Source organism: Paramormyrops kingsleyae, chromosome 4 (assembly GCF_048594095.1).
Source record: "Paramormyrops kingsleyae isolate MSU_618 chromosome 4, PKINGS_0.4, whole genome shotgun sequence".
NCBI classification, from domain to species: domain Eukaryota; kingdom Metazoa; phylum Chordata; class Actinopteri; order Osteoglossiformes; family Mormyridae; genus Paramormyrops; species Paramormyrops kingsleyae.
The window spans coordinates 9,159,903-9,184,885 of NC_132800.1; the positions used below are offsets into that span (position 1 = coordinate 9,159,903).

The following is a 24,983-nucleotide window of genomic DNA, read 5'->3' on the forward strand; positions in this document are numbered from 1 at the left end:
GATTTATTAAATTAAACAGAAAACACTACAAACAGAACTAAACCAAAAAAAGGACCACGAGGGGTCAAAACTAAAACAGGGAGGAATTAACTAAACTAAATAACACACAAGGAAAACTAACTAGCACAACACTAAGGTAAAACCAGAGACAAGACTAGACAAGGGCATAGATGACGTAGACAAACCATAGACGAGCGTAGACCTCAGAGACACGAGCTAGACATGAGACACGAGCTAGACATGAGACACGAGCTAGACATGAGACACGAGCTAGACATGAGACACGAGCTAGACATGAGACACGAGCTAGACATGAGACACGAGCTAGACATGAGACACGAGCTAGACATGAGACACGAGCTAGACATGAGACACGAGCTAGACATGAGACACGACGCGACGCGATGAACCAGCGGGGAACAGAACACAGGCAGGAACTAATATACTATGGGGTAATGACTAACACAGGGCAGGTGAGGCTGATTAACAAAGACTAGGGAAACAGGACACAGGTGAAACCAATTAACTCAGACACTAACCATCAGGGAAACTAAACACTAACCAAGGAAGCATATAACACACGGAAGGTACATAGGTAATAACATAAGGCAGGGGAACAAGAAACAAAACCAAAACCAATTACTAAATCAGACACCAGGGTTTAACAAGCACAAAGGAAAAAACCAGGGAGCTAAATACAAAAACAGAGGAGGTGGGATTCGAACACAAGACAAGAGGGAACTCAGGACAGAGGGGCAAACAGACAGCACATGCTTAATACATTGAGCCACGAGACCAGACAGGAGACAGGGGAGAACAAGGACTGACGTGAAGGATGGAATGACCAGCACCACCTGCTGGTCAAACGGGGAAGGGGCACGGAAGGACCACAGTGGGGGGCTGACCCTGACAGTGGGGGTAGATGTCCTGGGAATCACTACATACTGGTCATGAACTACTTCAAGTGGGTTCAATCACAGGTCAGCTGGCTGCTAGGGTAGTGTGAAGAGGCGCTATCATGTTACATCGAGACCAGCTGGCTCCATACCAACCCTTGGCCCACTTGGAGAAACCATCAGCAGGACCTGGGATGAGTTTCCCAGCAGCTGGAACTGAGGAGGACGGTGGGAAAACTGGGGTCCTGTGGCCACAGAGGGCTCAGCGCTATCTGGAGCGCTACCAGGACTTTGTGGGGGTACCAGGTTGGGTCACCCTCCCAGAAGGGGGGCAGTGTAGCACTGGGGATTCCTGTCGGGCAGTGCAGTGGCCTGCTGGACCGGTGCCAGCTGTGTAAATAGTGTGAATAATGTAAATAGCTCTGTGTGTTGATCATGTACTGTGTTGTTATTGTACCGTATGTTAATGTCATGTGTAGCGTTAATGTTAATTGTTGTAAATATCATTGTGTGTGCCTACCATGTGTAGTGAGAGTAGATGTGACGCTCAGCACGTTGGGCAGTGTCTGTGTGCTGTGAGTATGACATATCGACTTGGGTCTCTCTTCATCCCATATAAATCTTTCGCCTTTTACTAAAGATTTCCATGGAGAGGGATAGTGATGACTTCACAGTATTTTTGGAGGCTCTGTCCAAGTAGAGTTGTGTTTGTGGGCAGTGGTGGTTTAATGGTTAAGGAAGTGCACTTGTAATTGGAAGATTGCTGGTTCGAATCCCCAACCAAAAAGGCACCACTGAGGTACCCTGAGCAAGGTGCTGCCCCCAAGCACTGCTCCCCGGGCACTGAATTAGCTGCCCCCTGCTATGTCACAATGTCACATATGGGTTAAATGCCGCAGAAACATTTTGTTGTTGTGCACTGTGTGCTGTGGTGTGTCAACAATGATCATTCAATTCAATAAATCAGCAACCGGTTGTGACTCTTTATTATTGCTGCAATCACCATGTCTGGTGTCCGTGCCACAAAATTTTTAATATATTTAATGAAGTACTGTAACCTACAGCTGACTGGTACTGACGTTTTATTAATGTGTATAAATGGTGCAAGAGGGAATGAGAATTAATCTGCTTGGTAATTTTCATACTGTCCTTGCAGGAGTGTTCGAAGTGAACCCACTGACTGTACAGAGAGGAGGATCTGTCACCATCCCATATTTCTATGAAGACAGTTATAAAACAGATGTGAAATACTGGTGCAGAGGAAGTCGCATGAGTTCATGTACTCCTATAGTACGCACTGACTCTCCAAAGATAAGTGGTGAAGTGTCAATCAGAGATGATCCTGACCAGCGAGTCTTCACTGTGACCATCAATAATGTGAAAACTGTGGATTCTGGTGATTACTGGTGTGGTGTGGAGATCAGCAGAGGAGGAATGACGGGAAGACAGGTTTACCTGTCAGTCATTTATGGTAAGATGTCTGTATTGCAGACAGTAGCCGATGAGATGCGCAGTATGTCATATAGGTAGAAAGGAAGGACATTAATGCAAACACAGGAGAAAATACTTTAGAAAATATGCTATTTCAATATTTTAAATCATCATTGGGGACTTTGAGGTTGAACAGCAGTGAGTATATACCCTAAAGTTGGAAATGATATGAAACATATGAGCATATGAATTTCAAAGAAGGGAGTTATCCAGTTCTACTCAGCAGTCATCGAGTCCGTCCTTTGCTCCTCCATCACGGTCTGGTTTGGAGCAGCAACCAAACAGGACAGGAACAGACTTCAGCAGACAGTTAGGACAGAAGAACGAATCACTGGTGCCTCCCTGACCACCATCCAGGACTTCAAGAACCAGGAAAAGGGCAGGGAAAATCATCACTGACCCATCACATCCTGGACACTGTCTCTTTGAACTCCTCTAGGTTTTGGGGGTTAAATGTTCTTTACTGATCTGAACTGTGCTGTTGACCCTCTGCTTGATGGGTCCAGTTCTAATGGAACATCTTCTGCAGAGATCCAGACATTTTCCAGACGTTTTCCACTAGTAGAACTGGGGCTCCTTACTGAAAATTTTAGTAGCACCAGCACAAAATTTAGGCGCACCACCTAAATCAGTGCAACCTATTCATATTTTTTCCATCTTAACTGTATTACTGATAAATGTTTTGATAATATACAATTTACAGAAATAACAATGGGCCTCATTCACCAACCATTCTTACGAACAAATTTGTTCTTAAACCTCACGTACGCACTTTTTTTTACGAAGATTCTGACATTCACCAATGTTTTCTTATCTGAATTTGTTCTTAGCTAAGAACAGAATCTATGCACACTAAAGACCATTCGTACGCACATTTGAGTAATGATAGTTTGTTCAAAATAATCAGTTATAGCAGTTTTGTTCATTCTACAGTTCATAAAATTATAGTATTTGAATTAGGGATGTTAACCGATGACCGTTTGACCGGTGGTTGACCGTATCAACGTTAACCGGTCAAAGTTGTCGGTAGTCGGTTAAAAAAAAAAGTGATATCTAAATTAGGCTATTATAGACAGTGGACTATACGCTACTACAGTTAGCCATCTCATTCCTCATCTTTTTGTGTTAAGTGAACAAATTATCCCTCACTCAATTTTTCATAACTCGCCTGTTTGTACTTAATAAACCAATAAAAACATTTGGCGCGAGGTCACAGCGTTTGGGTTCGCGCGCTCACAAGGTTTGCGAAAAGTAAAGGCAACAGGCTAGACACTTGTCTTTTTGAAAAATAAAAAAATAATATTAATTATACAACAGAGTTGTCCTGTCCGTTATTAGAAGGCACACAGTGAGTTAGACCTGCCTTGGCCGGTGCGTCTTTTACGCATTCTGAAGGTGCCTGTTTTATCCATTGGTTTTATCATGTTGCAGTCTATTAGGCAACATTCCGCATAAGATGGGCTTAGATTTGGAAATACATTACATCTACATTTCAGTGGTAACCGATAAGGTGATGATGATCATCATCTTTCTTTATTATGGTTAGCACTACCTCAACTAAAGCGGCGTCTCTTCGGAGCTGTCATTTTCTTAAATGAGCCGTGGCAATGTTTCAAATGAGCTTCTAACCTAGACAAACACCTTTATTTTCAAAACGATCACCTTGTACCCAAACCATTTGAAACTAAGGAGCCATTTGTCCTACGATTACATACAACAAGCTCTTCGGCGCCGCGTTTGCGGGACTCATGTTTCGCGCTGTAGGGGATTTTAAAAAAGTGACATGAGTGGCAGTGTGTGTGTGTGTGTGTGTGCGGGAGGCAGAGCGGCAGAGAGATGCGACAGAGTTGCGAAATTGCAGGCGCGGCTCGAAATGGCTGTTATTTCAAATAGCGTACCATATTTTAAACTAATCGGTTAACCGGTTTCAACCGGCTACTGAGGCTCGGTGGTCGGTCAAGAATTTTTTTAGTTTTCGCCATCCCTAATTTGAATAACTTATAAAAGTAAAATATAAAAAATAATTTAAAGTGTAAAAATTATTTTCATGGTAGTAACGGCGATCATGCGGATTATAAATAGGTCTGTTTCTGCGCATTGGCCTTGCTATCAAAATGACATTTCTGTTACTTCTTGAAGAGCTTGCCAATTGTGCTCTGAGAAGGGGACGCATGTATGAAGATCATTTAGATTTATTTGCCACACAGTGCTCACAGAGAAGGTGATATCTCTCCATGGATCAGCTTTCTTGGGGGCTTTATATCCACTGGTCACGCTACTAAATAACTTGTGTCTATTTGCAATTACCTCCTGTACAGTAAGATCCAGTTATAACGGACTTCAAGGGACCTGGCAAAACAGTCCGTTATATCCAAAGTCCGTTATATCCACAGTTGCTGTATGCCCAGAACACAACTACAGGACACCATTTACTCATGCCACACACCAGCAGACACGCTTGAGGTATAAATTATTATATTGTACATGTAGTACTCCAACTTTACCTGAGCAGATGCGTGACTGTTAATAATCCCGACTACGTATCTGCGCTGGATATCACCGGCACGCCACGCGCCATGTCGGCGGAGCTGCATGTCCGGATATTTGTAACGCGATACAAAGCCTTTTAGCGGCATCTGCAGATTATAATAACATCATCATGACATATGTCAGCACAAGTACGTCGGCGCTACTTCGCTGATACGTGTTTTGAAGATTTTAGTAGCACTTCCCACATAGCAAAATTGGTACAGAATGGCCCGGATCTGGCCCACACTATGCGCTTACACCCGGCCCACATACCGCAATGAATGACGGCCCCTTGATGGCCCAGATCTGGTTTGCCAGAGGTGGCCCACACATGGGCCAGCACAAAGCCAGATGCAGACATGTTGGTGGCCCTGTTCTGGCCCAGAACAGTTTCAGCTCGGGCACCAAATGTCAGCCTATGTGTACCTTAATCAAGTCATGTAATACCTACTTAATATTAATTCAATATTTATTGAAATATTAAGTTACCTCATCATTCAAATAAAGTTGCTCTACCTTATTTTTTTTGTTTTCTACTCAGTAATGTCCATGCAAATAGTTAACACACTTTCTTTAGTATTAGTACCTTGTTTTACTTAAGTCAGGGGAAATAAAAAACAAGAATCGCATTTCACAATTCAACATTTTAATAAATGTTAAATAATAATACTCATCATCACTTCATTAATCCCCATGGGGAAATTGTCTTTTACGTCTCCCTCAACTTGCTCTTTGTAAGTAAGTTGTCCACGAAGGGCAGCCACTCATGGCAAACATCACACCTCACAACCCCACTACCATCCCCCTCAGGTCCCAGGAATTCAGGCCCCACTCAGAATATGCGAAGAGGATGTGAGCTGGCTCTTCCAGAGACAGAAAACCAGGAAGGCACCAGGCCCTATCATTTCCCAAGATCTGAAGTGGCAGAGCAACATCTCCTCCATCCTCAAAAAGGCACAGCAGAGCATGTACTTTCTGTGACAACTGAGGAAGTATGATCTGCCACAGGAACTGCTGATCCAGTTCTACTCAGCAGTCATCGAGTCCGTCCTTTGCTCCTCCATCACGGTCTGGTTTGGAGCAGCAACCAAACAGGACAGGAACAGACTTCAGCAGACAGTTAGGACAGCAGAACGAATCACTGGTGCCTCCCTGACCACCATCCAGGACTTCAAGAACCAGGAAAAGCGCAGGGAAAATCATCACTGACCCATCACACCCTGGACACTGTCTCTTTGAACTCCTCCCCTCTGGCAGACGATTCAGAAGTCTGCAGACCAGCACCAGTCGCCACAGGAACAGTTTCTTCCCTCAAGCCATCAGCCTTACAAACATCTGACCTGCAACACCAGCAAATTCGTTGTGTGTGCCACACACACACACACTTGATCAATAAACCTGATTGTGATTCTGCTTCTGAACTGATGTATTCAGGAGATTTAAACCAAGATACAATTAAAACTAGGTGGAAGGATGAACTCGGAATGGATCGGACTGTAGAATGCCAGTGAAAAGCACTGAAGAGGGTTCATTCCACTTCATCATGTGCTAGATTGGGGCTCATACAGTTTAAAGTTTTGCACAGGGTTCAGTTTAGCAAAGCCAGGCTTACTGACATATATCCTGGGAGGGATGCTGGCTGTGACAGGGGCTCCCTTTCTCCAGCTGATCTAGCACATGCTTTCTGCTCTTGCCCTCATCCTGACAGCTACTGGACAGTGGTTTTTAAAACCATCACTGAGGCTCTTGGGATGACATTGAGACCGTGTTTGGTTATAGCTGTATTTGGTGTAGCAGATGACAACTTTGACTTAAATGTAAACCAATCTGCCATCATTGAATTCACGTCGCTTTTGGCCTGTAGGAGAATCTGGCTGCCCTGGGAATCTCTCACTCCTCCATCTGCTGCTGCTTGGCTGGAAGACATAACTCACTTCCTAAAGCTAGAAAAGATTAAATGTAGGCTGAGGGGTCTGTGAAAAAGCTCTACTCCAGATGGGAACCTTTCCTGTCGTACTTTGAGGATCTCAGGGAACAACCCACTGGGTGAGGGTATCTGACTGTATAAGGAGATCCCCCCCCCCCCCTTTTTAATAATTTGATTAGCTCAGAGGACGGTCAGTACTTTGTGAGTGAGTGTATTCTGAACCATCTAACATGTTGAGCATATGCAAGCTTGTGCCTTGGAATTTGGCAGTGAAAATGTAGATGTGTGGTTTTAAACACATCAGCTCCTGAGCAGTGGTGGTTCTAGACCATTTCAACTGGGGCGGGGGGGGGCAGACAGGCCAGTTGTTCTGTTGGGGTGGGGGGCAGATATATTTGACCTTAATGTGCTCCAAGCATTACATATAATAGATTGTCAGCATTAAGAAGCAAAATACAATTTTGAAAAACTGATCAGCCATTTATGTGATGCTTTGCAGTCACATTTTACACGTTTTACCAGTAATAGTACATTTATTTCAGACCCAAGTAGCATATGTATTTAGGGGGGGCACAGGGGTGGCCATGCATTTTGTCATGATGGGGGCACTTGCCCCCCCACGCCTAGAACCGCCCCTGCTGCCAAGATCCATTTGCTTTGGGTTGTTACAAATGCTGAAATGGGAATTTGATGCGATATTTTACATGCATCATATCATTCCTTCTAAATCAAAACGAAAAAAAGAAAACTTAAGATATGACAGTGGCCAAATTTTAGTTTTGACCTGGGAGAAATAACATTGTCAGTTTAAATGTGCTACTCCATGGGATTAAACATGATAAGTAGTATGTTAAGAAATGTCCTTTGGTATAAGTGAAAATTAAGCAAATAAATTATATGTAACCCCTGTGGAAAAAATGGGGTACTAGACTGAGGTGTAGTGGTACGCTGGCGCCAACAGAGGGCGCCCCAAACAATTCATTATAGTAGAGCGATAGGTGCATAAGTTACGTTCTTGCGCAAATTTTTTCTCTTCCTTTACCGAGAGACGCACCCAGGAAGACATGCTGTTGGAAAGAGGGCCGCATTAGTGAAGACAGATAATTATGACAATCCCTAGAACTCTGATTTATTCATTTTAGAGTTGCTAGACAGAGATTAAGTTTATTAAATCTACATGCAAGCATAAAAAATGGCAGTCCAGCTGGAATTAGGACAATTAGAGCTCTGACTGGTTTTTATTGTGGAACCACTTGCTGGAAGCTGAAAGTTCTAGATGGCGAGCCAAGCCCAGCGAGATTGAGGACTACCGCAGGATCCATCCTGAAGAGTTTGATCTGCTCGATTTCTTCACCCATGCAGACTGCAGATAAGATTGATTTTCTGACATTTAAGGAATATAATTGTTTACAGCCAGTACACACCCAGACTGGGACAGGGGCTACATTGGCTCACCTGCCTAAGTAAAGGACTGAACCAGGGAGAGGGATATTTTCTTTTAATTTCTTTTATCATTTTTTCTAAGAGCTCTTCCTTTTCATATGCACAAAGTTACAAACTGCTGTTAAATGCAAGGCAAAAAAAGTGGCCACTGTTCAACCCGTCAGCTCCCTTCTTGAGTTGAGTTGTAGCACACGTCTCTTCGAACCTAGGCAGATGTGGTGACACCTCCATCCATATAGGTGTGGGATCAGGGCTGCTACACAAAGCATCTGTTTGGTTCTCAGTTAATGATTTTTGACCTAAATATGTAAACTTAAATGTGTAAGCAGGCAAAAAAGGTTTTTGCAAGCTAATCTTACACAAAATAATCAGTTAATTTATTCCACTATTTAACTTTCGTTAATACGTTGACAATAAATACATTTATTGAAAACAAAATGTAATATTCTGCAGAGTACAGTAACCTACAGTGGACTGGTACTGATTTGTTATTAATATTTGTAAAAATGGTGTAAATGGGAATGAGAGTTAATCAGCTTGGTAAGTTTCATACTGTCCCTGCAGGTGTGTCCACACTGAACACTGTGACTGTACAGAGTGGAGGATCTGTCACCATCCCATGTTTCTATACCAACATATATGAAGAACATGAGAAATACTGGTGCAGAGGGAGTGACTGGAGTTCATGTTCTCCCAAAGTACACCCTAATTCTCCAAAGATAAGTGGTGAAGTGTCAATCAGAGATGATCCTGACCAGCAACTCTTCACTGTGACCATGAACAATCTGACAGCTGGGGACTCTGGTTACTACTGGTGTGGTGTGGAGATCAGCGGAGGTTCAGCTGTGGGAACACGGGTTTCCCTGTCAGTCACTGAGGGTAAGATGCTGCAGACTGTAGCCAATGAGATGCTCAGTATGTAACATGTCATTCAGTCAGAAAGGAAGGACATTAACACAAACACAGGAGAAAATGTTTTAATGTATAAGAGGGATGTTTTCAATATCAATATTTTGAAACTTGATTTACTGTCAGTTACGTATGTTTGATGTCTGGGGGGGGGGGGCAGTTAGTATGATTTATTTAACAATCCTTTCTCTTGTTTCCATTTTTGGCAGATGATGAAGAAGGAGGGATTCATGAAAAACAGAGGTAAGCATTCAGCAGCACTTACAGCAGTGTGGTGTCCAGCTATGAGCGTCTATCTGATCACACAGAGATGGGAAACTTCTGTTATTTTATTGAACTTTGTTTCATTAATTATAATTTCCCTGTGATGGCATCACATCCAGGGTGAGCCCCTGCTTTGTGCCCTAGGGCAGTTGTGCCTAACTGGCGGTTAAAATTCTCTAGTTATTTTTATATTCTTTGTTAATGTCTCCTGTTCCTCACATGCAACCTGTGTAATAGTACAGATGTGGCTGAACCATGTTACTATAAAGCATGTAAGACTTTACTGTTCAGATCCACCCTCTTATTCAGCTCCTTGGTCCAGCTGGCTCTGTATGTAGGACTGGGCTTATTGGTGCTGCTGTTGATGGTTATAATTCTGTCAGAGCAGATTCACTGCATTGTTCTTCAGGTTTAAATGTGATACGTGTGACTGACAGACACACTGATGTATTATATGTCTGACAGGTGGGAGCAGGTTCTGGATGCTGTACTGAAAGCTGGGACTGGTGTGTTGTATCTGATTTGCACCATCATCGCCATTCAGCTGCACTGGAGCTCCTGTAGAAAGAGGGGATCCAATCAGAGAGAAGCAGAGCGGGTGGTCAATACATATCATGAATCTTAAGAAATTTGTATTAAATATACAAGCTTGTTTACCCTGTTAAAATAATTATGACCTTTGTGGAGCAAAATTAATCAGAAGAGCAGGAAAATAAATGGTCATGCTAACTGCAGTGAGGCCTCTCTCACACGGCTCTGCTCAGTCTGCCCAGTCATACCATGAGAGTCAGTTAAACACAGAGAGGTTGGTCTGCAGTGTTGGATTATCTGATGGGAACCAGTAGAATCAGGGCTTTCTATGACTGGTGGCCTCTGCTTCACAAGCGCTTTGCTGCCACCTGCTGGTATAACTGTAAGTTGTTGTTGCTGCTGCCGCTGCTGTGATTCCAGAACCTGGCCCCAAAGGCGCCGCCACTCACTCCGAATCCAGAGCCCAAAAGGTCTCGCTCCTGCTCCATCCAAGCCTCCCAAGTTCGGCCCACAGAGACCCACTCACCCTGACTTTGCCCCTGTAGCTCCGCCCAAGGTTGTCCTGGTCCATATAGCCCCGCTTGAGGTCACTCTGGCCCCTGCAGCTTGGCCTGAGGGCACCCCTCTGCCTAGTGGGATGTAATGTTTATTTCAAATGAAGTGCAAAAACATTACATTTACAAAAAATGTCCTTTATTCTTTTACATAAAAACAATGTTATTTTACAGTTTTTCTTAATACAGTGGCACCTCGATTCTCGACCTCACTAGAACTCAAATTTCTCTAAAGTCGAACAAACCAATTTGGCCTGGAACTCGATTTGAATATCAGAAGTCGAACCGTGAACGCTGACCTAATATAAATTGTACGCGCCAGTAAATGAGTCATACTACAATGCAATTCTTACTTGAATGCCTTCTTCACAGACTGGACGATTAACCAAATAAAGCAGCGCAACATTACAGTAATAACCCCCTAACTTACGTGTACTATTAGAGCATTTATGTCATTTATTTAAACTTCATTTTACCAGGTAAATTAACTGAAATTAACTGCTTTACGTGATATTCGGGAGAAATAGCAGATTATGCATCGGAACTGCCCGGGATACAAACTCTTCAGCCAATAAGGGCAAAGGTGTGTCGTCACGGAGGCGGTTCCAGTTTGTGCAGCCGGGTGAGAGGTCGCAATGCATCTAACCGTAATGCATTGCGTCAGGATCAGAATGCGTTTCTTTAAGCCAGCGCTGTAAGCAAGTCGAACGCACCCAATGACCGGACTGGGGAAACAAACTGAAACGTGGACTTAATGCAGAGCACTAATGACAACAACCAGAAACAGCTGTATGGGCTGATATTTGTGCCACTAGAAACTGAATATGAATTTTGTATATTTGAATCTGTTATCCGCATTACAAAACTGAATCTGAATTTAGTAGCTTAAATCTGAATTCCAGTAACTCGAAATAGCATTTATCCTACCTCGAAAAATTCAGTTCGCAAATTCAATTTCAATCTAGTGTGACACACATCCGGGTCCTTGAGAAAAAGTAATCGACCGCAGATTCACAACGCAACTCATTTCCACGTTTACGACAGTTCTGCAGGTCCGGGTAAAGAGGAGGCGTGTGCCGGGATGTCAGAAACACAAATGCTGGATTTACAGGTTTGTCATTACCTTATGATACATATGAGAATAAGCTTTATATACATAAGCTATAGCATAAACATTAACCATACGTCTGGTTAGTATATGGTGGTTAAATTAACGATTTCTGGCACTGCTAGTTTATGTTAATATGGTAGACTAACGCAAAACTAGCTAGGGATATAAATTTTACTAAAAGTTTAGTTTAAGTTATGGCTCGCCTGTTCATCTTATGTGGCTTTCTAGCACTGTTTATGCTAAATATTTTTTTAAATATTCATCTCGCCGATATGAGGCGGAAATCAGTATTAATTTTATGTGAGTATGCAATATTATTTAGCACTTCATAATGCATAATGTAAATATGACCAATAAAGTTATGTCCATGCAATGCCATTTTTGTGGTGTTCTTGACTTTCCTTTCTTAAACTCCTGCATTACTAGCGTGTTTTGGTAATGAAAATTGCCTATAACTGATTACAAAAAACATAAAAAAAATTTGTGGAGAAAAAAAACACTGAATATGAAATATTAAGCAAATGTGTTTACATCCGCGATACACTCAAAATGGCGAATGGGGACGTGTTATACAGTGCAGACACGTGACTGACAAAGACCGATGCAAGGTTTGCTACTGAAGGAAGGGATTTGCAAAAATTCACTGCTGGGTATTTAAAAAAACACAACTAGACATGGTCATGCCACCATTATGTTCAGCCGAGGGACCAAATAGTAAAAGAGATGATCGACAAACATCATCTAGGGGTGTTGATCAAGGGAGAAAACAACGATGGTGAATGGTTGAAGAAATTATGATGCTTAAGTGACGAGATATTGTTACACGATAAGAAAATGTATAAAAATTAGTGTAAAAGTATTGGACACACTCCTGCAGGGTGTCCAGCCTTGGCTGTAACCTCACTGTGGCAATAAAGGCTGAATATGATGATCCACTGTGAAGAAGTTTTTCTGTCAGTATTGGTGACTGTGCATCCTCTTGTGCATCTGTTCACTGTGGAGTCCGTTGACTCCGTACTTGGCCCTGTGTTGTTTTCTTTATACATCCTTCCGCTGGGAGCCATTTTAAGAAAATATGGCATCTCATTTCATTTTTATGCCGACGATGCACGAATCTACTTGCCTTTAAAATGGACTGACACTAGTTTTTTAAAATCATTATTTGACTGCCTTGAAGACATTAAAGAATGGATGGCTCTTAATTTCTTAAATTTCAATGAAAACAAAACAGAGGTTCTTATTTTTAAGCCCAATACCAGTAGTACCTGCCCCAAATTGGACCTTGGTTCCTTAGAACCTTATGTTAAGTCTTCGGTACGGAACTTGGGTGTAATTATGGATGGCGACTTTAAAATGGACAAGCAAATAAGCTCTGTGGTCAAGTCTAGCTTTTATCAATTAAGACTTTTAGCCAAAGTTAAGCCCTTTTTAAATCTTAATGATTTCGAGTAGGCCGTACATGCTTTTATTACATCACGGCTTGACTACTGCAATGCTCTTTATTTTGGTCTTCCACAGTGACTTCTATCACGGCTACAGTTGGTACAGTTGGTTCACGACTGCTGACTGGTACTAAAAAGAAAGAACACATTACACCAGTTCTAGCTTCACTCCACTGGCTCCCGGTTCATTTTAGAATACATTTTAAGATTATTGATGGTTTTTAAGGCTCTTAATGGGCAGGCCCCATCATACATAGCAGATCTTGTTCATCCTCAGCCAGCCCCTAGATCCTTGAGATCTAATGGTAACGCCCTCCTAGTTACTGTAATGTTGCGCTGCTTTATTTGGTTAATCGTCCAGTCTGTGAAGAAGGCATTCAAGTAAGAATTGCATTGTAGTATGACTCATTTCTTGGACGCGTACAATTTATATTAGGTCAGCGTTCACAGTTTGACTTCTGATATTCAGATCGAGTTCTAGGTCAAACTGGTTTGTTCGACTTTCAAGAAATTCGAGTTCTAGTGAGTTCGAGAACCGCGGTACCACTGTACTTGATATGTATAAAAAAAACAGCTTAAAAAACATAAGCATGATAAGTATCATGCTAATAAAATTACTTGCTATGGTTCTATGTTTATGCCATTGTTGTTCAGTCCCTGTGCAGCTTTGTATGGGGGGAACAGCAGTGATCCTCAGCTGTGAGTAATGTGCTGTCTGGTACAGAAGTGCTGCCACATGATTGCAGAAAGCTGTGCCTGCCACACAAGTACAGTGGCAGCTCTGTAGCTGCACAGAATGGGAATCCCGCAACACAATCTGTCAAAAAATATATACAATATAGTATATATTGTAAGTGTCACACAAGGACAGTTAAATATAACCAAATTACTTTTAATCTTATTTTTAGTACACAATCAGTAAAGTAAGTAAATGGAAGAACTCAACTCCATTAAGAAATCATCAAGTTTCAGTGAATCTCAGTGAATTTTACACATTTGAAACTGTAATGTTACATACTATTGTTGGGGACTGCTGGAATTTTCAAGCAATACTCATTAAAATTAAGTATTTGTTGATTCACAGAAACTTGACTTAATGAACAGGGACCTGGCTCATGCATGCTCAGGTCTGTTGATATGTCTCACAAAGCTGGAACCAGCCTGCACTGAACCTGCAGGTTAACTAGACAGAAATAGCTTTTATAATATAACTTTGATTAATCCATAGATTTGATTTTTACATATTTTCTGCATAATCTGCTTAAAATTGAGGGATCTAGCATCACCCCTAACAACTTCCATCCACAAAAAACCTAGTTTTTTTTTTCCATGTTTTATGTTTGTTTTTTTTTTTAACTACACTTTCGAAGACTGTCAAATGGTGCTGAATGTGCAAATTGACTTTTAACATAAATTAAATTACAGGTCTAGTCACCCACAGGGATTATTTGGCACCAAAAATGTAAAATCAACATTTTAATGTGATGGGTGTGCCTGCTTTCTTGCCACTAACTGGTGGAAACGAGGACGGCACGCTGACACAGCCACTCAGAGCGTGTTTTCTGAATTCAGCCTGTTTCTGTCCTTTGTTTACATGGCTGTCAGTTGAGAAAAAGCGGTCTCGCACAGATACGTGGAGTAGAAGGGCAAAATTGTTTTAACTGCCATCTCACTCGGCTGGGGATATTCCTCATAGCCTGACAGCCAGAACTCGGACAGGGACAGCCGGCTGAATCTCGACTGTAACCCAGCATCACACGAGAGCTCCAGAAGTTTGTTCTGGACCACAGGTGGCAGATCGCTCATCTCTGGATTGGCGAACGGGTCTCGTACCCATTGCTTTTCCATGAGATGGTATTTTGAAGGGAAGTACGAATGGAAATGATGCAGTGTTTCTGTAAGGTGTTGCGCGATCACTGCGGGCACTTCCCCCAGATCCACACCCTCATCAGCCAGAGATGACAGACAGCCGAACATGTCAAACACACCTCTGTTGACTCTGTTGGTCCAGACCGAGAGCTTCTTTTTGAAGGCCATGATTTTATCGTTGGCCTGAAAAATGTCACACGCTCTGCCCTGGATTGACAGGTTCATCGTGTTGAAATGGTCCAGGATGTCAGAGAGATAGGCTACCTTAATAATCCAAGACTGATCTTGCAGGTGATCGGCAAGACTGGATTGTTTATTTGTCAAAAAAACCTCAATCTCACGTCTTAACTCATATACTCTGCTCACCACTTTACCCCGTGACAGGCAACGAACCTCTGAGTGCAAAAGCAGATGAACATTATCTGCACCCATATCCTCACACAGAGCAGTGAATAGACGTGAATTTGTCAGGTTGGCTTAATGAAGTTCACGATCCAGACCACTTGATTTATAACTTCATGCAGTTCTGTAGACAAGCGTTTAGAGGCAAACACCTCTCGACAGATAATGCAGTGCGTTGCTTGGACTGACGGAGAAACCGCTTTCACCCGAGCTACAACTCCATTGTGCCTACCGGTCATAGCCGCTGCCCCATCTGTACAGACACACTGACACAACGACTCCACAGCAACCCATGCCCAGTGATATACCCATCCAGCACACAAAATATTTCTCCAGCAGTTGTGGTCCCTGGCAACTCCTTACAGAACAAGAAATCCTCATGAACATATCTGAAGTACACCAGAAGCATGGCTAGGTTTGTCTTGTCTAACTGAATGGCAAACCAGTCAGATGCTTTTGGCTATGTAATGGGACAGAATGTATGACGCCTTTGTAAGTTTTTCATTATCTGTTAAATTACTTTTCAGCACTTTGGTTTGCGTGGCCAATTCATCGCGTTTTCTTTTGAAGAAGTCATCTGAGTTATCTTTTAGAGGTGCATGTTTTGTTTCCAAATGCCGGCATAATTTTGATGGTTTCATAGCATTGTTACTTAGCATAGCTCGGCAGATGACACAGATTGGTTTCGGGGGGGAACTATCACTAGAAATAAAACCGAATTTAATGTATGAAATGTCGTAATTTGGAGTAAATGGGCGATGCTTTTTTGCCTCTGGCTCATCCTGTAAGTCGGCATCATTTGATGGACGCTTCCGAAAGAAAGAATCCAGACCCGCTTGCTTTGAACACGCCATGATTTATTGACAGCTCTCATAATGTGTGTGTGTCTGTGAAAAGTCTGGAGTGAATAAGACAAGGCGGGAACGCTGAATATTCTAGAATGCTGAAACAAGGGGCGGGCCGTGAAGTCGAGGGGCGGGGAGGGACATGCAGTGACAGCAGTGCTGAGATCAGACCTGATCTGACTGAATTTTGATTGGTGCAGAAGCGAGGCTCCGCGGACTGGTGCCGATCTGTGAGAGGGTTCCTGCAGGCCCATAGTTTGAGAAACGCTGCTGTAGATCATTGTATTTGTGCACTGGGGAACGTAAATCTTTACAAGAGACTTGTAGCCACTCTCATTCACAATAGCATAGTTATAATGAAGAGACAGACAACAGAAACATTTCATTACATTATGTTGGTCCCCAGTTCTATCACTGATGTTCTGCATTCCTGTTGTCCATGCCTTAGGCTTCCTTTTTGTTCCTGTGTGATCCTGTTTTGTTTCCTGTTCGGTTTGTTTAAATAAACTTCCTTGATTTGCCCTGACTCCTGCTCCTGCATCCTCCGTTCCAACCATCTAACCATGAAAACTGGTGCCCTGACCAGAATAAGCAGCTGGAGGATGGATGTTTGTAAAAATCAATTACTCTCAGTATTCTGTAATCACAAATAAGTTAAACATTTATTGAATGATTTTTTTCACTACATGCAAAACAATTATACTTATTGTGGTTTTGTCACTTCCTGTTTGTAGTGCACAGAGGTTAAATTGTAGACTGACAGTGATTTTACAGTTGACTGCAGTTTTCTTTATGTCCACTTAGGGGCAGCAGTGTACAGGCTGGCATTGGTATAAATCCATATACCCTGATAGCATGAAATTCTGCTTCCAAATTGTGTCAGGGATTTAGGCAGGAGTGCATTTCATACATAAAACAACAATGACAGCATTATAAACAATGTTTTGACCAGGAAATTAATCAAAAGATATTCAGATTTCCGGATGTAGGTTTGCATAGTTAAAGTAACAGAATATCCAACAGGAATGGGATCCTAAGAGAACTTTGCCAAAAGCTGCAGCATGACTGTAAGAATGACAGTGATCCACCACCAGCACTGGTCCAACTAGCCAGCACTGGGTGATCGGGGGGGGACAGCATGCTCACAACAGAGGAGGAAGTACCCCCCAGGAAGTAGAAGTGGAGGGTGAGGACAGCTCACTTAATTATCAGTCACTGTATCTCAGTGCTGCTATACTTTGTCTCTCTTGCAAGGCAAGTTTATTGTCTTGCAGACAGTTTCCTGCTGATGTAGAGCCCCGGTCACACAGGCCACAGTCAGCCATTACTGTAAGTGATGATGTTGGTCAGGTGGGCTGTGCAAAGGCAGCATGACGATAAAGTTTGTGGTCAGTTGGTGAGAAGGGGCCGACACCCCATGCAAACCGAACAGGAGACTGCAGAACCCGTATAAACTAAGCCAGTGGTTCTCAAATTCGGTCCTCAGGCCCCACTGCCCTGCTTGTTTTCCAGCTATCCCAGCCCTACACACTACTGATTACCTGGATCAGGTGTGTTCAGTCAATCAGAAGCTGAAAGACAGCTGGGACTTGTGTGTGAGGCAGGGATAGCAGGAAAACAAGCAGGGCAATGGGGCCCGAGGACCAACTTTGAGAACCAATGAACCAAGCGGAGGGGAGAAAGCAAGTTTTTTATTGGACGCCAAGAGTCCTGGGTCACAGATAAATAAGCAGTGAAGATATGGAGAATCAGGAAGTGAGTGTCAGTCTCCACAGACCTGAGGTCAGTGAGACAAAAATAAGTTTATTTTATCTGTAAGAATCTCTGTAATGAAACAGGCTGTGAACTTGGGCGTCTGTGTCTGCGTGTGTCAATCGGGGGCTGAGAGAAACACAAACAGCACTCAGTCGGATAGGACTGCTGATAAGGCCCAGGTGAAGTGAATCAATCTGCTCATCACCTGACTTTGCCCCCCCTGGGATGGCCCCCACCCCTGACTTACAGAGACACCTTCCTAATAGGCCTCTTGCTTCCAACTGATCCACAGAGATTAAAAGGACCTACTGCAGTGGCACTATAGAAAACTGTATAACACATAATAAAGGCTGAACCAAAGGCCTGAGGTCAGACCCTCTGTATGCAGCACACAGTGTTTCTGCAGAGTCTCACCCTCATATACTGCATGACGACATTTCTGCTTTTCAGAATAAGTGTCTGTCTAAAAATAATTTCTGCATCATGCTCATGATTTAGCTGCTTTCTGCTCATGCATGAGTGAAGAACAAGGAAATCAAACAGTTAAGTAATAAATCTGACATATTCGCTTCACTTGCATATATTTTTATTCTCTGAGCTACAATGATTCTTGAGAGGACCAGAGAGCCTCGGAGGGCCAGTGAGGCCGGAGGGTGCTGAGAGAACCTCAGGGCAGGAGCAGGAGGACGCTGTGGCTCCTCTCTTCTCAGCCGCAGCAGGAGTGTCATCAGGCGGGATAACGTCCAGCAGACAAGAGTCTGGGTGACGGATCCGGATAGTGTGTCCCTGTCTCCCTCTGATGGAGACGGAGACTCAGCCAGCCCCTCTTCTGGACCCCAGGCGATACCGCTGACTACACCGGGACTTAGGATAGAACAGGGTGTCACGGATCGACCCCGGGGATCCCGGACTGACGTCACGAAGATCACGCCTCCGGGGATTCCTTGATCCTACCTTCCCCGTTTTAACGAGCTGTCAGCTCTACGCCGCTATACCGGGTTGTCCGGTTTCTCCTGTCCTCTTTTGCATCCACCTACCGCAAGCTGTTGCAAATCATTTCTAGATTAGGGAGACTATTTTAGCCATCGGATCTTGCAGCCTGATGCGAGATCTTCAAGAATTATTCCTGAGTTCGAGCGTTTTTTCTGGTTTTGTCTCTCCGTGTTCTCTAACCGTTGTTCTGCCGTTTTGACCCCGAGTTTTTGTCCAGCCCCTTTGATGCCCGACGTGAATCGCCTGACCTCCGCCTGTACCCCGACTACGAGACCTGCCCAGCCCCCATGACCGACTCCGTACATCGCCCGACCCCAGCCTGTCCCACGACTACGATCCAGCCTGCTCCTTTTGTTTATTCTGAGCGATACGTTCGCCAGTAACCTTCTAGTCTTCAGACTGATTCCGCGACAGCGTCCTCTTTACCCCTACCTAATCCATCACACAGGGTTCTTCAAATCTGGACCTCGATTCCAAATCCAGGCCTTGTTTTCAGTTCTCCCAGGTAGTTAGTTTAATAATTACTGATTCTGATTGGTCAGAGGCTTCACACCTGACTGACAGGTAAAGGAAGGCTGGATAACCAGCAGTGAATAACCCTGGGATAGAGGATAGAGTGGCAAACCAGCCCACCCTGGAGACGCGGGGCTATGGAGGGTCAATGTGGGCGTGTCTTCTTCGTAGTGGAGGTGAGCCTGTATGACCTCGACATGGGCGAGGCGACTCTGGCTTGTTCACTGGAGGCTTTGGACAGGGATAATTTAAAGTGCCTAGAGACACTGTAATGGGAAAATGCACTATACAAGTGAATTGAATTAAATTGAATTGAATTGCAGAGTTCAATCACTCTGTCACAACATGCAGGACTCAAGGGCAGGTGTCTGGCAAAACAGAAAGGGGGTTTGATTGAACTACACACACAGGGACTGGAAATTAACAGGACCAGAGGAATCAGAATGAGAAGGCTTGGACAAAAAGGGACACGGACTGACAGGAGAAGTGATATTAATCACCAGACAAGCAATGATGAGACAAACAGGTACTTGAATGCATAGACTAATGAGGGGAAACAAGCATCAGGTGTAGCTCATCATGGCCACGTGAGGGAGGAGACAGGAGGGTCAGGCAGACATGGTAGGCAGAGCATGACATCACTGTTTAATACCTCGAAGTTCATTTCAGTTTACTTGTGAAAAAAATTTGAGAAAATGGCTGTGAGTCACATGTTTAACACAGGAAAGTAGGCAAGCTGAAGATTTAAGTTTTTTTTCTTTGGCTGCAATTGCAGCTAAGAACAACTGGACTGCGGCAGTGAACTGGTGGATTTTGAGGCCTTACTGTCAGGAGTCCATGTCCTCTGTTGGTCTTGCTGTGGTTCCTCAAAGTCCCTCTGTGTCTTGAGTTTTTCATGATATTAGATATCTGACTGATACACCTGCTATCTCAGCACTCCTGAGTGCTGGCTTTGAATGTGACCATGACTGTGTCTGTGTGCAGTTTGCAGGCTTCCTCTGATCACATGGCATTTCTCCAGGTTCCAGTGCCCTGCAGTAGACTGATGTTCCGTTGAAGGTTTACCTCACTTTACTCTGTGTGCTTTCAGCATTAGGACCTAGATAATTACATTACTGATAAATAACTATGATAAAACAGAGATAAATCTTTGAGACAACAGGGAGATCCAACTATATTTGATGTCTTATTAGAACAATCTATATATACACAGTAACTCGAATTCATGAAATATTTTTTACGCATGCAGATTTTTTATTTTGTGAATGGAGTCTATGCATTGATAGTTTATTTTATTCTCTACAGACTAATAATAATGGTCTGACTTTCTGAAGTGCTAAACATTCAGCCTTGAGGTTTTGTCACGTTCTGTTTAAAGTTTCCACTCCCCCTTCACTCTGACTGCTGTGTGTAAGAATAGAAACGACAGACAGTGAAGGTACAGAGGATGAGGAAGTGAGTGTCACTCTCCACAGATCTGGGCTCAGTGACACACACACGTATGGATCCTCTGATGCTCCTGTTTCTTCTCATTGCTGGGCTCACAGGTGAGTGTCACTCATTACAGTGGAACTGAGTAGAGATCTCTCTCCTGCTCCTCCACACTCTGTCAGATACAGTTTGGAGATCAGGATGGAGATCTGATCAGAAGAAATCGCAAAATGTAAGTTTTGAAAAGATTCAGCTGCTTTGTGTAACATTGTCTTGAAAATTGTGAATATTTTTTGGATTCTTACGAGTGTTTGCATGGGTGTCGTTAGGCCAGATCAGTTGGGGATGTAGCCCCAAGTATTTTACACCTGATGCCAATCTTCCTTCAAAAAAGAAAAAAGTCAAGTCCCTGGTAACTTGAATTAGTCCCTGATCTTTTCAATTTCTATAAACTCCCCTGGGTGTTTGTATCAAAACATTTGTAATTGCTATGCAAATATTTTAAACAATGTTGCATGTAACAGGTTATTGATAATATAGATTTAATATCTAAATACTCAGTGTAATACTGTCATGTCTTTCTTTAGTAATCGAACAATACAAAGAGTGTTAGTGCAGATAAAATGCCCTTGTCTTTTGCATGCTTTGATGTTCTGTGAGGTGTAGGATTATCTTACTGGGGTCATTTCAGCAGCACAGGTGGTTCTGTGAGCAGACAGCCGGGATGCCATCAGTCATTTCTGTGTGACAGACAGAGGGGTCTAAACACCCAGCTTCATGTGCTACTGGGGCAGGTCTCTGTTTATCAGGGGTCAAGATCAGCCTCAAGCCCAGTTCATACTTCCCTTTTTCATTTGCACTTTCAGTCTGCAGACGGTCATGCGCACAGCAGCTTGTGTTCATGCTGCATTTATTGCTGGATGCAGATTGTCATGGTGAGTGCCTGCATGCAGCAGTGATATCCCACCAGACCCAGAGAGAACAGATATGTTGCAACAAACACAAAAGCAGTGCAGTGAAATGGGCAAACTTTTTATGAATAGTTTTAAAGTTTTTAGTAGAGATTTGGGCAGAATAGAATGATTTTAAAAAGACCATATATAGCTGTATAATGTCTGGACAGTATAAATTATCTGCATAGTAAAAATGTAAAAATACATTTGCGGATACCTCCTCACCTCTTACAACAATTCTTCTTCCTCTGCTATTTTTTGTTTGCCCTGTGAAAATCAGTGCTGCCACCTACTGGAGAGACCTAGTCAGTTATCTTGCACAAGCGCAGTCGACGTGCACCAATGTGCATGATCTCCACTGAACAAAAATTCCGGGCTAAACATGCATCATCTACAGCCATCTGGCGTAAACCCTTGATGACAAAATTTATGTCACCTCACCCTGTTTGTTACTGAAAGTATGAATTGGCTTTCAGGATTTGTGATTAGACCTGGTTGTCTTTCACTCTGCAGCAGGTTTGGAGAGCTAGTTACCCTCTAGCTGGTAGAGACTGGGGGCAGCGTGGGGGCCTCACACCTCCAGGCTTGTGGTTTCAGTATCTGGCCCAGCTCTCTGTGTAGAGTTTGCATGTTCTTCCTGTATCTATACTGGTTTCCTATGAGCTCTCTGGTTTCACATCTAGTGAAACATGTTCCAGGTGAATTGGTGCCTCTAAAAGTCCCCATAGTGACTGTGTGTGTTTGCCCTGTGACAGACTGGCATCCTGTCCTATGCATCAATGACCCACAAATGTCCTCTGTGACTGATCTAACATGTGACTCTTAGATGTTGCCATCAGGAATGTGATTCAGACGCCATGTATGTAAAACAAATAGGAGGAAGTTTGGGTTTGTTCCAGAAACCATCAGACTGGTGAACAGTAACAGTAAGAGATGGTCAGTGAACCTTGACGAAGGCACTTGCACTTTAAGTTGCACTTTAACTAACCTTAATGTCACAAGCCTGCCTACATAAAAATACTAAATACATGCATAAATAGTTATTTTAGTGAGGCTGCTTTTGAATTGAATTTTGCAAACAATTTTAAAGTTCTTAGTTGAGGCTTGTGCAGAGTAATGTTGTTTTTGAAAATACCATATACCGTGGTATAATGATTCGACAGTATAAATGATCTAGACATTAAAAATGTAAAAACTAAATATGCAGATATCTCCAAACCTCCTGCAACAATTATTCTTCCTCTACTCTTTCTTGGTTGACCTCTGCTCTGTGAAAGTCAGTGCTGCCACCTACTGGAAACACCTAGTCAATCTGGGCTACTCGCGCCTGATGAAATTTATGTCACCTCACCCTGTGCATGACCGAAAGCACATGCAGAAACGGAAAGTATGAATTGGCCTTCAGGGGTGGAGATTAGACTTGGTTGTCTTTCACTCTGCAGCAGGTTTGCAGAGCTAGTTAACCTCTAGCTGGTAGAGACTGGGGGCAGCGTGGGGGCCTCACACCTCCAGGCTTGTGGTTTCGGTATCTGGCCCAGCTCTCTGTGTAGAGTTTGCATGTTCTTCCTGTATCTATACTGGTTTCATATGAACTCTCTGGTTTCACATCTAAAGATACATAGTCCACTTGAATTGGGACCTATAAAAGTTCCCATAGTGACTGTTTGTGATTGTTTGCTCTGTGACAGACTGGCATCCTGTCCTGGCTGTTCCCCTGCCTTGTGCCCTGTGACAGACTGGCATCCTGTCCCGGCTGTTCCCTGCCTTGTGCCCTGTGACAGACTGGCATCCTGTCCTGGCTGTTCCCCTGCCTTGTGCCCTGTGACAGACTGGCATCCTGTCCCGGTTGTTCCCCTGCCTTGTGCCCTGTGACAGACTGGCATTCTGTCCCGGTTGTTCCCCTGCCTTGTGCCCTGTGACAGACTGGCATCCTGTCCTGGCTGATCCCCTGCCTTGTGCCCTGTGACAGACTGGCATCCTGTCCTGGCTGATCCCCTGCCTTGTGCCCTGTGACAGACTGGCATCCTGTCCTGGTTGTTCCCCTGCCTTGTGCCCTGTGGCATCCTGTCCTGGTTGTTCCCCTGCCTTGTGCTCTGTGACAGACTGGCATTCTGTCCCGGTTGTTCCCCTGCCTTGTGCCCTGTGACAGACTGGCATCCTGTCCTGGTTGTTCCCCTGCCTTGTGCCCTGTGACAGACTGGCATCCTGTCCTGGTTGTTCCCCTGCCTTGGGCCCTGTGACAGACTGGCATCCTGTCCTGGTTGTTCCCCTGCCTTGGGGCCTGTGACAGACTGGCATCCTGTCCTGGTTGTTCCCCTGCCTTGTGCCCTGTGACAGACTGGCATCCTGTCCTGGTTGTTCCCCTGCCTTGTGCCCTGTGACAGACTGGCATCCTGTCCTGGTTGTTCCCCTGCCTTGTGCCCTGTGACAGACTGGCATCCTGTCCTGGTTGTTCCCCTGCCTTGTGCCCTGTGACAGACTGGCATCCTGTCCTGGTTGTTCCCCTGCCTTGTGCCCTGTGACAGACTGGCATCCTGTCCTGGTTGTTCCCCTGCCTTTCTGACAGACTGGCATCCTGTCCTGGGTGTCCCCCTGCCTTTGTGAACTCTGAACTGATTAAGCATGTGGCAGATGGATGACTGAGCTAAAATACAGTTCAGTACTTACTGTATGCCATTCAAAAGACAAAAATGACTGAATTTAATATGTTTACTAATACAGCCTGAGTGTTAAAGGGGTGTGATCACCACAAGGTGATGAGCCCATTCATTCTCCTCACTGTGCCTTATTACCAGTGACTTAAGGTTCTGGCTTTCCTCTCAGTCCCTAAAACACAGCTGCCCAAATGGCAAACTCTGGACTGAAACCCAATTCAATCCAGTCCCCCCCATCCCTGGTCAGTAAATGATATGGACCTTGGCTCTGTGCCCCTGATGGGAATGATAGCTGAGTGCCCCTCCCCTAGAACACACCTGCTTTGTTTTCCTGTGTTTTTCCCTTGTTCTTATAGCAAAATGACAGTCTTGCTGCTTTACTTCCTCACTGTCCTCTTAAACCCATCTCTCTGTGCCATGACTCCTGGTACAAGTGTTACACAAACTGATAATATATAATATTAACCAGAG

At 43.7% G+C, this 24,983-nt stretch overlaps 1 protein-coding gene and 1 non-coding gene across 2 annotated transcripts in view; both read left to right on the forward strand.

The window, feature by feature from the left end:
* The window catches only part of LOC111840620 (polymeric immunoglobulin receptor-like), a 194,766-nt gene that overhangs the window by 112,654 nt on the left and 57,129 nt on the right, over window positions 1-24,983 (forward strand). The gene's annotated exons all lie outside the window — the stretch shown is intronic.
* LOC111857014 (U5 spliceosomal RNA) lies at window positions 1,487-1,600 on the forward strand. The gene has a single exon (XR_002841277.1). It is a non-coding gene; the product is annotated as a U5 spliceosomal RNA (small nuclear RNA).